Source organism: Bos indicus, chromosome 13, assembly GCF_029378745.1.
Source record: "Bos indicus isolate NIAB-ARS_2022 breed Sahiwal x Tharparkar chromosome 13, NIAB-ARS_B.indTharparkar_mat_pri_1.0, whole genome shotgun sequence".
Classification (NCBI taxonomy): Eukaryota; Metazoa; Chordata; class Mammalia; order Artiodactyla; family Bovidae; genus Bos; species Bos indicus.
In genome coordinates, this window is record NC_091772.1 from 63,798,936 (window position 1) to 63,811,173 (window position 12,238).

At 44.0% G+C, this 12,238-nt stretch overlaps 1 protein-coding gene across 3 annotated transcripts in view; it reads left to right on the top strand.

Moving 5' to 3' along the window:
* The first annotated feature begins 6,331 nt into the window (after positions 1-6,331).
* ITCH (itchy E3 ubiquitin protein ligase) overlaps positions 6,332-12,238 on the top strand; it is a 100,052-nt gene continuing 94,145 nt past the window's right edge. The window contains exons 1-2 of one of the 3 annotated variants that reach the window (XM_070801530.1): positions 6,332-6,484; positions 10,630-10,707. The gene's annotated coding sequence lies outside the window, so the exon portion shown is untranslated. Of the gene's footprint in view, positions 6,485-7,054; positions 7,285-10,332; positions 10,380-10,629; positions 10,708-12,238 lie in introns of those variants that run through there. The other 2 variants (XM_070801532.1, XM_070801531.1) reach the window with 2 other exon arrangements.

Here is a 12,238-nt window from a genome sequence, read left to right on the forward strand (position 1 = left end):
TTTATTTGGTTGCACCGGGTCTTAGCTGTGGTACACGGGATCTTCATTCTTCATTGCAGCTTGAGAACTCCTAGTGGCAGCATATGAGATCTAGTTTCCCTACCAGGGATGGAACCCAGGCCCCCTGCATCAATGTTTTAGCCACTGGACCACCAGGGAAGTCTCAAAATGTGTTTCTGAATTGTTTACATCTCTTGGCTTTATAATAATGGTAGTTATGAATGAGTTGAACATCAGCTGTGTACTTTGTCACGTATATTCCATTCTGTAAATTGACCACAGTTAATCCATTTTCCTGTTCATTTAAAACACAGGAGTTTTAAATAATTTGAATTTTTGCCATTGTTATAGATCTGAGTTCCAACCTTGGCTCTGCCACTTGCTAGGTAAAACCACGGGCTGGTTACTCTGTTTCTCTATGAGCACAATGGGACAAATTATAGCTAGTGCTTACTGTGTGTTTACTTGGCACCATTCTAAGTATTTTATAGGCATTAGCTCATTTAATTCTCACAACATCCCAGAAGATGGAGCATATTACTATTCCCACGTCATGGATGAGGAAACTGAGTGCCCCACCTGGCTTGCTGGGATAATTCAGTGAGATAGTGCATACAAACACGTAGGATCCTATTTGATAATTAAAAATGTAAATGTAGATGTTAGCTGTTATTTTTTATTTTCCCTTACTGGCCATTGGAGGCATTTAAGTTCACTACCCCAGTGAAATAAGTATGTAAAGCCCTGAAAGTAAGTTTGCCAAATAAAATATGTGGTGCCCAGTTCAATTTGAATTTTAGATAAACGATGCAAAAAATTAGTATAAGAATGTTACATGCAGCTTTTGTCGCAAATTTGTATTAAAAATTATTCATTTTTTACTTGCAGTTCAAATTTAACTGAGCATCCTACATTTTTATTTTCTAAATCTGGCAACCCTACCTGGAGGGGATGACTAAGGGTGACCAGGGATGGAACTTGTGCTCCTCATTTTGCAGATGACAAAACAGTCTTAAACAGGGAAAACGATGAGCCACGACCTAGGTTTTCAGTGGTTTCTTTGGATCCATGTCTGAGGTTCCCAGAAGCTCCATCCAGTGTGCTCTCTCCATCAACACACAGTTCTGCCACTTTTCAAGTCTTTCCCTACCTCCTCTGGCAGCGGAATGCAGAATGGCTTCAGGGAAGTGGGGGACAGCAGCGTGACTAGCAGCGTGACTAAGTGTTCTACAGGGAAAGTCAATAAGAGACAGGTGGCATGTGGGTTGCTGGGTTTTCTCTTCCCACTCCTTCCAGTTCTGCATCTCTGCTTCCTTCTCTCTCCAGAGACCTGGGAAACCCCTTCCCTTGCTGATGGAGGCTTCTCCCAGGCTTCCTGCCCCTGCTCTAGCAGGGCTGGGTCCTGTCCTAGGCTGACCTGGCTGTCCAAGGCAGAAGGAGGGTGTAGGTGGCTCAAGGCTTTATTAGCCACCAGTCCTGCATTCTGACCAGGCCAAGAATAGACTGGCTTTTGAATCAGGGAACTTGGGAGCCAGAGCCACACAGCATGGGAGATGAGTAAATGTCCAGGCTGGGATTCTCTGCCGTTACTAACCTTGGGCCCTCCTTGGAGAACCTATCAACTAAATATCTGCCCTGGATTTCCTAGAATTTTCACAACATCTCAGGAGGTAGTATCTATTATTCCCATTTAGAGCTTTGGCCACTGAGGTTCAGGGGATTTCCCGAAAACCCCTGAAGTAAGATATTGATAGTACTAGATCCTTGGTCCATGTGGCTCTGAAGAAGCCTGACATTAATTCCACTAGGTCTGCCTCCCAGATCAGAGCTAATCCATCCTGTTGGCATGAGCAAGAACATTAGGATAGCATAGACCACCCAGCATAGTCGTTCTCAAAATGTGATCCCTAGGCGTCAGCATCACCTAGGCGCTTGTTTATTGTTGTTCAGTAGCTAAGCTGTGTCCGACTTTGAAATGCAAATTCTTGGGTCTGATTCCAGAACTTAAGAGATTCTGGGGGTGTTACTTGGCAATCTGGGTTTCAATATGCCCTCCAGCTGATTCTGATGCACTCTAAAGTTTGAGAAGCTGGTATGTAGTAGAAAGAGATGCGTTTTGGGAATAAAATGAATATACATTTAAAACATATATTTGCTTTACATAAACTTTTCTTGACACATAATACACAGAAAACTACACAAATCTACACAAATCATAAATATGCAGCTTGACGAATGTTCACAAAGTGAACCTACCAGTGTACCAGCACTCAGATCAAGACACAGAACATTTTTGCCAGCCCCCAAAACCCCCTTTTGGGTCTCCTTCCTGTTTTTACCTCCTCTTAAAGGTAATCACTGGGCTTCCCTGGTGGCTTAGACAGTAAAGAATCCGCCTTCAATGTGGGAGACCTGGGTTTGATCCCTGGGTTGGGAAGATCCCTTGGAGGAGGGCATGGCAACCCATTCCAGTATTCTTGTCTGGAGAGTCCCATGGACAGAGGAGCCTGGCGGGCTACAGTCCGTGGAGTCACAAAGAGTCAGACACGACTGAGTGACTAAGGACAAGGGTAATCACTATCCTGACTTCAAACACTATACATTAGTTTTGCATAACATTATATAGTTTAAAAATTGTGTATGAAGACAGAATGTGGTGCCGGAGGACTTCTGTTGAATCCCTGGTTCCTGGCTGAGTGATCTTGGACCACTCATCTAATTTACTTGAGACTCATTTCCCTCTTTGTATAATGGACATAAAAATGTTTGTTTTAGTTGCTAAGTTGCGTCCGACCCCATGGAGTGTAACCTGCCAGGCTTCTCTGTCCATTGGATTTCCCAGGCAAAAGTACTGGAGTGGGTTGCCATTTCATTTTCCAGGGGATCTTCCTGACCCAGGGAATCTACAACTCCTAGGGGGTTCGAATCTACAACTCCTGCATTGGCAGATTCTTTACCACTGAGCCACCTGGGAAGCCCAGGCATAAAAATACCTTATACTTTAAAGGTACAGTGCATTCTGTCTACTGTGAAGAATCACCTGGGGCACTAGTTAAAAACCCACATCCCGCAGAGTATGTATTCTCAATAGGACAAAAATTGATTGTGGGGGTGCAGAGGACATTAAAATACATGTATGTTTAAAAAATTTGTTTGTTTGCATGCCCTTCTCAGCTTGAAGGGATCTTAGTTCCCAGAACATGAATTGAACCTGTACCCTCGGCCGTGAGTGTGCAGAGTCCTAACCACTGCATAGCCAGGGAATTCCTCCCCACTCAAAATTTTTTTGGTAAAAGCTCAGATACATGGTACATAAATTGATAAAAAGTATATTTGTGACATTAAAATTTCATGAGGGAAAAAAAAAATTTTCATGAGGGAATTTAGGGGAAAAAAGTCTAGTAGGACTTCGCTGGTGATCCAGTTGTTAAGACTCCATGTCCTCTGTAGGAGGCATGGGTTTGATCCCCATTGGGGGAACTAAGATTCTAAATGCAGAGTGGCATGCCCACCCCCCCCTCCAAAAAAAAAGTGTAAAATTGTTCCTTACCAAGATGATAATCTCAAAAAAGGTGAGAAACACTGCCTTACCACAGTGATGGTCCAAGTGTGATCTGTGGTCGAAAATGCAAACACTGTGGTCAGACCTCAGAGTTACGGAATTGGAAATTGTGAAGGTGGAGCCCAGCAGTCTGTGGTTTAAGTCCTCCAGGTGATTCTGATGGGCATTGAAGCTTGAGAACCACAGCACTAGATGATATGAATGGGGTAGGGTTATAGAAATCTGTATCTTTAGCATGCTTTCCTAAGGTATATTGCAGGAAACACTGACAACGGAGGACTTGAAAGTACTTTGAAAAGTGTAAGTGACTTTCTAAATGGTAAAATACTATTTTTATTAGAAGGAAACATGCTATACAATAATAGCAAAGGTCACTAATTACTAAGCACTTAGTTGTGCCTCTGAGTTTACTTCCACGGCCTATTAAATCTCACAAACAATCTATGAAGGAAGAGGTTGGAATCTGAAGCCAGACTGCCTGGGTTCTTATCTAGCTTGTGACTTGGTTTGTGCATCTGTAAAGTGAGGAAAATGAAGGTAGTTCCCTCATGTATTCGTTGTGAGGATAAGAGGAGCTTATTGATCAGCTCTAAGAACACCTGCCATGTTGGCACTACTTACGTGTAAGCTATTTTTATCATCCCTAAGTGTACACTGTTAAAAGGTGGAATTGAATCCAATCCATGTAACTCCTGAGTGTAGTTTCTTAAGGACTAAGATACGGTTCAGTGATTCTCAAAGTGTGATCTCCTACTAGTAGCACGTTGGAGAGCTTGTTAGAAATGCAAATTATTAAAATGATTAGATCCTATCTCAGATCTGCTGAATTAGAAACTCTGGGGGTGGGGCCCAGTAGTCTATGTTTTAACAAGCCCTTCAGGTGATTCTGATGCACACTAGAGTTTTGGATCTGTAGCTATACTGTTGAGAGGTTCTGGTGTGAGACCAGGAGGGTTTTTTAAAAAGCCTAGAGGTACCGTGCTGTGTTGCACTCAATATGCCAGCAAATTTGGAAAACTCAGTAGTGGCCACAGGACTGGAAAAGGTCAGTTTTCATTCTAATCCCAAAGAAAGGCAATGCCAAAGAATGCTGAAACTACCACACAATTGCACTCATCTCACACGCTAGTAAAGTAATCCTTAAAATTCTCCAAGCCAGTCTTCAGCAATACGTGAACTGTGAACTTCCAGATGTTCAAGCTGGTTTTAGAAAAGGCAGAGGAACCAGAGATCAAATTGCCAACATCTGCTGGATCATGGAAAAAACAAGAGAGTTCCAGAAAAACATCTATTTCTGCTTTATTGACTATGCCAAAGCCTCTGACTGTGTGGATCACAATAAACTGTGGAAAATTCTGAAAGAGATGGGAATACCAGACCACCTGACCTGCCTCTTGAGAAACCTATATGCAGGTCAGGAAGCAACAGTTAGAACTGGCCATGGACCAACAGACTGGTTCCAAATAGGAAAAGGAGTATGTCAAGGCTGTATATTGTCACCCTGCTTATTTAACTTATATGCAGAGTACATCATGAGAAACGCTGGGCTGGAAGAACCACAAGCTGGAATCAAGATTGCTGGGAGAAATATCAATAACCTCAGATATGCAGATGACAGCACCCTTATGGCAGAAAGTGAAGAGGAACTCAAAAGCCTCTTGATGAAAGTGAAAGAGGAGAGTGAAAAAGTTGGCTTAAAGCTCAACATTCAGAAAACGAAGATCATGGCATCTGGTCCCATCACTTCATGGGAAATAGATGGAGAAACAGTGGAAACAGTGTCAGACTTTATTTTTGGGGGCTCTAAAATCACTGCAGATGGTGATTGCAGCCATGAAATTAAAAGACGCTTACTCCTTGGAAGGAAAGTAATGACCAACCTAGATAGCATATTCCGGAGAAGGCAATGGCACCCCAATCCAGTACTCTTGCCTGGAAAATCCCACGGACGGAGGAACCTGGTAGGCTGCAGTCCATGGGGTCGCTAAGGGTCGGACACGACTGAGCGACTTCACTTTCACTTTTCACTTTCATGCATTGAAGAAGGAAATGGCAACCCACTCCAGTGTTCTTGCCTGGAGAATCCCAGGGACGGGGAGCCTGGTAGGCTGCCGTCTATGGGGTCGCAGAGTCAGACACAACTGAAGTGACTTAGCATAGCATAGATAGCATATTCAAAAGCAGAGATATTACTTTGCCAACAAAGGTCCGTCTAGTCAAGGCTATGGTTTTTCCTGTGGGCATGTATGGATGTGAGAGTTGGACTGTGAAGAAAGCTGAGCGCCGAAGAATTGATGCTTTTGAACTGTGGTGTTGGAGAAGACTCTTGCGAGTCCCTTGGACTGCAAGGAGATCCAACCAGTCCATTCTGAAGGAGATCCGCCCTGGGATTTCTTTGGAAGGAATGATGCTAAAGCTGAAACTCCAGTACTTTGGCCACCTCATGCGAAGAGTTGACTCATCGGAAAAGACTCTGATGCTGGGAGGATTGGGGGCAGGAGGATAAGGGGAAGACAGAGGATGAGATGGCTGGATGGCATCACCGACTCGATGGACATGAATTTGAGTGAACTCTGGGAGTTGGTGATGGACAGGGAGGCCAGGCGTGCTGCAATTCATGGGGTTGCAAAGAGTCGGACACGACTGAGCGACTGAACTGAACTGACCGGGAGTAATCCAAGAGTCCCTCCCACCTAGCTAAATGCAAGCTCGGATTTAGCTGCGCTCACCAGCCTCTGCTAGCTTTTCCTGCCGGCAGCTGGTTAGTGCGCAAGGACTTCTAGGGCTTGTAGTCCTGATAGCTCCGGAGCTGGACGCGCCTGCGCGTTGGCCGCCAACTCGTTCTAAGAGCTGTGGTCCGGGCTCGGGACCGGCTGCCATCTTAGTCGAGGGACTGAAGAGTAGCCGCCGCCCCGAGTCCCGGTAAAAACCCGCGGGCGGACTGGAGGCAATTTTGGGGAGAGGGAGGGTCCTGGCTGAATATGTCGGAGGAGAGCGAGAGGTAGAGGAGTGCGGCGCGTCAGCCGGGACCCGAGCCGCGGCTGCTTCCTCTTCCCTCAGAGCCGGTGCCCGTGGGGTCTCGGGGAGCTCGGGCTAGTGGCAGGGGCCGGGAGGAGGGGTGGGGGGCGGGGTGGGTCATCTGGAAGCCCCGAGCGGCCACTGTTGGGCTCAGACGTTCGGAGCCCCTCGCCTCGCGGGCGCCAAGTTCTGAGAGAACTGGGCCGCAGCGGGCGCCCCCGGGGTCCAGCCCAGAGCCCGTCAGCCCCGCCCGGGGGCTGCGCTCCTGCGGCCCAGCCTACGCGAGGGGCCCCGCGGCAGCGGCCGGGGCGGGCGACGTGGCCCTGCGAGGGGCGGCGGCCGGGCCCACCTGCCACCCGCTGCCCTTCCCGAGACTTTTTGGAGCCCCCACTAGCGAGAGGGGCCAAGTACAGTGGCTGCCTCTCTTCTCTCTTCCATTCCCCTCCGTCTATTGTCCCCCAGCGTGGTGGTCCCGGCCCCGGCGTCGTCCTCCGCGCTCGCCGCCGCCACCGCAGCGGCCCCGCCGGCGCCGAGTTTTGCAGACGTGGAGCTGTCACTGCCCTTCCTCCTGAAAGTGCCCCTTTCTTTAGCGGAGAGAAGAAAAAAGTAGTCGTGATGAGGACAGGACTTAGTGGGGAACTCAAGTTCTTAGACTTTGCTCCGGGCCGCGACGTAGAGCGAAACACAGGATCTCTACGCCCCAGGTAGACGCTGGGCCTCAAGTTAGCGATGTAACCTGGTGGATTTGCAAACTACCCGAAATCCACGATTCTCCAGTAACAACTCACCTTGTTTTCTTGCTTATTTTTGTATCTTGTTAATTATTCTACAGCTTCAATATATTTTTTGGGAGTGAGGGGTGGGGAAGGAAGAGACATTTCAGGGAATTTTCCTCTGAAAATTAACGAGGCACTTGAGCCAACCATCTATCACTGTACTTAGTTGGAGTCGTGCATGTATTCCTAATATAATTAGATCTTAGGGAAGTACTAGAGGCAGTGTATTTCTACCCTCAAAATGGGCTAGGGAGTTGTTTCTCGGCCGAAATAAAGTTCTCAGAGCAGGTCTGGTGAGAGTCTTCATTGTGTATTCATAGGTTTACTCAGGTTACAGTTACTTCATTTTTAAAATTTAGAAATGAAGGTGGAAATTCACCTGCTGTTTTGAACAGTGGATATGTTTTTTGGGTGTGATTCCGAAAGGAATTCCTTCATCTTCAGGATATGAGTCAAGTCAACAAGGATATGAAATAAGTGCAGGATAATTCCTCAGTGTATTCTAGAGTAAATCATTTTTCCATTCCTTAAAGAAACATCTTTACACCAACTGGAAGAGACAAACCAGTAGCCCCCAAATTTGGTCATTAGAAAAATCAGGGCAGCTTTTTTAAAAGTAGAAATTTCAGAGCCTTACTTCCTGAGATTGATTTAATACGTTTGGGTCGGCCTTGAGGATTAAAACTTGCCTCAGGCAATTTTGATGGTTTTGGAAACCGTTGAGACAATACTTTGAATAAACCAAAAGCTTTGAGATGGAAGAGGAAGTAATCAGTTGGGTCTGATTGATTTGAGGAAGAATCTGCTTCAAGCTGAAGTTGGGTCTTAGCTGAAGTGTTATTGTGATGGAGAAAGGGAAGGACAGGGCAGAGGAAACACCTCAATACTGTTAGTAAACACAGGATTGAGGAAGATAAAAGGGAGCAGGGAGTGGGATGGGGAAGAAGAGCATTAGGGATGTGAGGCAAGAAAAAAACTTGTTTTATGTTGTTAGTAATAGATGCAGATTTTTAAACAGGAAAATGATATCGAGTACATGTTTGCTTTAGGAAGATTGCTTTGTGACAAAAGTGAAAGGACAGAAGAGTGGCTGTTTCAGTGGCTTAGGTGAGAAGTGAGCTCTACAGATCTTCCTCAGTGAGAGGCTGTGGGCATGATCAGGAGATTAAATTTAGTTAATGGCACCCCACTCCAGTACTCTTGCCTGGAAAATCCCATGGACGGAGGAGCCTTGGTAGGCTGCAGTCCATGGGGTCTCCAAGAGTTGGACACGACTGAGCGGCTTCACTTTCACTTTTCACTTTCATGTATTGGAGAAGGAAATGGCAACCCACTCCAGTGTTCTTGCCTGGAGAATCCCAGGGACGGGGGAGCCTGGTGGGCTGCCGTCTATGGGGTCACACAGAATCGGACACGACTGAAGCGACTTAGCAGCAGCAGCAGTGCAAAATTGTCCTATTTTTGTATGAGGATTTCTTTAGGGCCAGTCTGGGTAAAAGGTTCCTTTTCTGTCAAAAGAACCCATTAGCAAATCAGAGTAATATTGCACAGTTACATATGTTAATGGTATCAGAATTTGTTGTTAGCATCCTTGATGCAATTTGTAGGATTTAGAGATTAGACTGAAATTATGGCTATCAGTGCTATTGATTTATGAGCTTGTTGGGAAGTGTTTTTTCTCCCACCTTCAGAAACTTGGTTTTAGAATTTTAGAGTTGGGGGACTCCCCTGGTGGTCCAGTGGCCAAGACTCTGTGCTCCCAATGCAAGGGTCCTGTGTTTGATCCCAGGTCTGAGAACTGGATCCCACATTCTGCAACTAAAGATCCTACATACCACATCTGAGACCCCAAATAAATAATACATGTTAAAAGAAAGAGTTGGAAGAGATTGTAGAGAATATCTAGTCCACAGTAGCAGATGTATTTTGATTTATGGGCCAACTTTCACTTGAAGTAGCTGCCAGAAGCCCTGTGTTGAGAAGGATTTTAATCATAAGGGTTCTCTGGGAAAGTGAGTTATGATTGATTAGTGATAACCCCTGTGGACACTAGTTATCTAGTGGTTAGTATCAATATGTGTGCTAGGTATATGCTATTCTTGGACTAATCCAACCTTTTCTGTTTTGTTTTGTTTTTTAAACAAAGAATCAGAGCTAAAAGTAGAACCAAGTTTTGTAACTCTTAGTCTGTTCTCCAGTGTACCAAGATGAATGTGTGCTACTAAAGAGCTTTTGGTATTAGACCAAAAGAAAAAAGTATTTCTAGCCTGTGCCTCTTGACTGTTTAGTTAAGAGTTTAACAAGGAACTTTGGCCTAGAAGTGAGTTGTATTCATTCTGGCTTAGGAAATTTGTGTTTATACTCACAGAAAAATAGCCACCCTCCGCCGCCTTTTCTTGTTCCTCACCCTTCTCTGTTTTGGGTTTAGGGGATTGGTTTCTTCCAAGTTGCGGGGATAGTCCTTACTGTGACCTCAAAAGGTAGAGTATGTATTTATATGGCCATCCTCATTTTGTGATGTAGTTATACGCAGGTGGGGAGTTACCCTATTGTATGGGTTAAGGCAAAAGTGTATTAAAGCCCCACCCCCGCAACCTCATCTTTATGGCACCTAGCCAAATTTTGGGCTTATAATATGCACTCAGTAAAGGCATGTTGATTTTTTTTTTTTTTTTTGGCATGTTGATTTTTGTGGCTGTAAATGATACTGGCTTTGAGTCAGTATAAATTAGCAAGTGGGGTTGAAGAATTGAATTGCAGCATTCTCTCATTGAGAGATCAGTCCTCTGCTAAAAATGTTGGGCTGGAAACTAGTCTCACAACTAGAAGTAGTTAACCAGAAGCTGTTCCTCTTTTCTGTCCTCTTTCAGTCTAGCAGTGTACTGTCCTTGGAGGACTGCTGCCAGCTCAGCTCTTTGCTTCTGTACAGAATTGACTATACTCAGATCCTTGGAGTACTTTTTCTTTTCGTATCCCTAGGAGCTTCCAAGTTGCAGGGATAGTCCTTACTGTGACCTCAAAAGGTAGAGTATGTATTTATATGGCCATCCTCATTTTGCTGTGTAGCTATACGCTGGTGGGGAGTTACCCTATTGTATGCGTGAGTCATTTTCTTCCCAATTTAACCTTATTATCCTGCCTGCTCCATCAAAAATTATCTATCCTATGAAACTTTTTAAAGGACATTGTGCTGTCCTATTCCAAAGGTCATTGCTGATCTGATGTGTTTAACCATAGGAGTAATGTGTTAATGGATCCTCCTTCCTTTCTCAGGTAACATGCATTTAACCGTGGCCTTCTGGAGACAGCGCCTTAATCCAAAGAAGTGACTTCAAACGGTGAAAACTTCAGGTATGGTGGCATGCCTGTGAGAGATAGTGGGGGTCAGAAATGGTGCTGAGGGTGAGCGCCGGTCCTGTTAACAGCTGTGGGAAGTATGGGGAGAGACCAGTGTTGATGCTGGCTACATCAGTTGGTTGAAGACATAGTTTGCTTTTGGATCTGAAACCCATAGCTGCCTCTACAAGGATTAGCCTGTGAGCTACATTGTATTCTTAATTTGGGTCCTTTGACTTTTCTGTTTTTCTAGCTTCCTTATACAGTCATATACTTTTCTCACTTGTGCTGTTTTAGAAACATTTATCTCTATACTTGTCCATACATGTGCACATATATGGTTAAAATGTGTAGGAATTAAAAAGAAAACAATATAGTTCAATGGAAAAAGAATAGAGGACTTGGAAAGAAAAGGTCTGGGTTCTGATTTTATTTTTCTACTGACAAATTTGATTGTTGGCAAAGTATTTAATCTTGGCAAGACTTAGTTTATATATCTGTAAAATAGTTATGTTGATTTCTGCCTGCCTCCCTGGCATTGTTGTGAGGATCAAATAAAATAATACATATTAAATCTTTAGAAAAAAGTGAATTCCCATCTTAAGCCATTATCCAGATCTGTAAGGTGGGAGGAGTTGGCAATAATACTGAAAAGGAAAACAGGACAGGACAGATTCATCTTAAAAGATCAGGAGAGAAAAAAAAAAAAAAAAGACCAGGAAGAAGAAAAGGAAGTCTGCTGGTTAAGAGAAAAAGTAGAGCACAGGAAAAGTCAAGCAGTAAGAGAATAGGGAGTAAATGAAGTAGAGCACATGAATTGGTTGGTGAGAAAGCTGTATAGGAAAGAGGATCCCTTTCATTTGCTTAACCCTAACCTTTCGACTGTTGTTATTACCACATCTCTTCATATAAGTGTCCCATCCGTACTTAAGCTTCTTGTCCCCATTGTAAAATCATAGTAAAATTGTGTGACCCTTTGTGTTTAGTTTATATTTTTGTTAACAAATTGCCTCATAAATGCCAAGAGACCAAGGCTATGGCTTGCTTATTATGGTATCCCAGGTCAGTGCTATAATCAAATGTGTGATTAATCTGTGGGTTTTTTTTTTTTTTTTTTAAATAGTTACAAAGAGAAAAGGAGATGGTAGGGTGCTTTGTGAGATACTAGAGAAAGGAAGTGGATAAGAGGAAAAGTAGATAAATCAGAGGTGGTGAGAGGAAACATTCTCAGAGGATAATGAAAGAAAAGACATGAAAGTGAAAAAAGTATGTAGAATAACGGGAAAGGATGGCGTTATCTGCAATGACTGGAACAAGGTAAATTTCATATCTTTAGTGGTGGTATAATACCTCATAAAAAGTTATGTACTGGGGAAGATCATCCTCCATACCAAATATCTTTAAAATATTTCTAAAAGTATCCATTTCATCCTGAGCTCACAGAGTAGTTCTTTGTGGAAAGAAAACTGGGCCAGCATTCAGGAAATATGTGTTCTGGCCTTGATACTGCTTGTTACTTAATTTCTATGATCTTGAGCAATTTGCT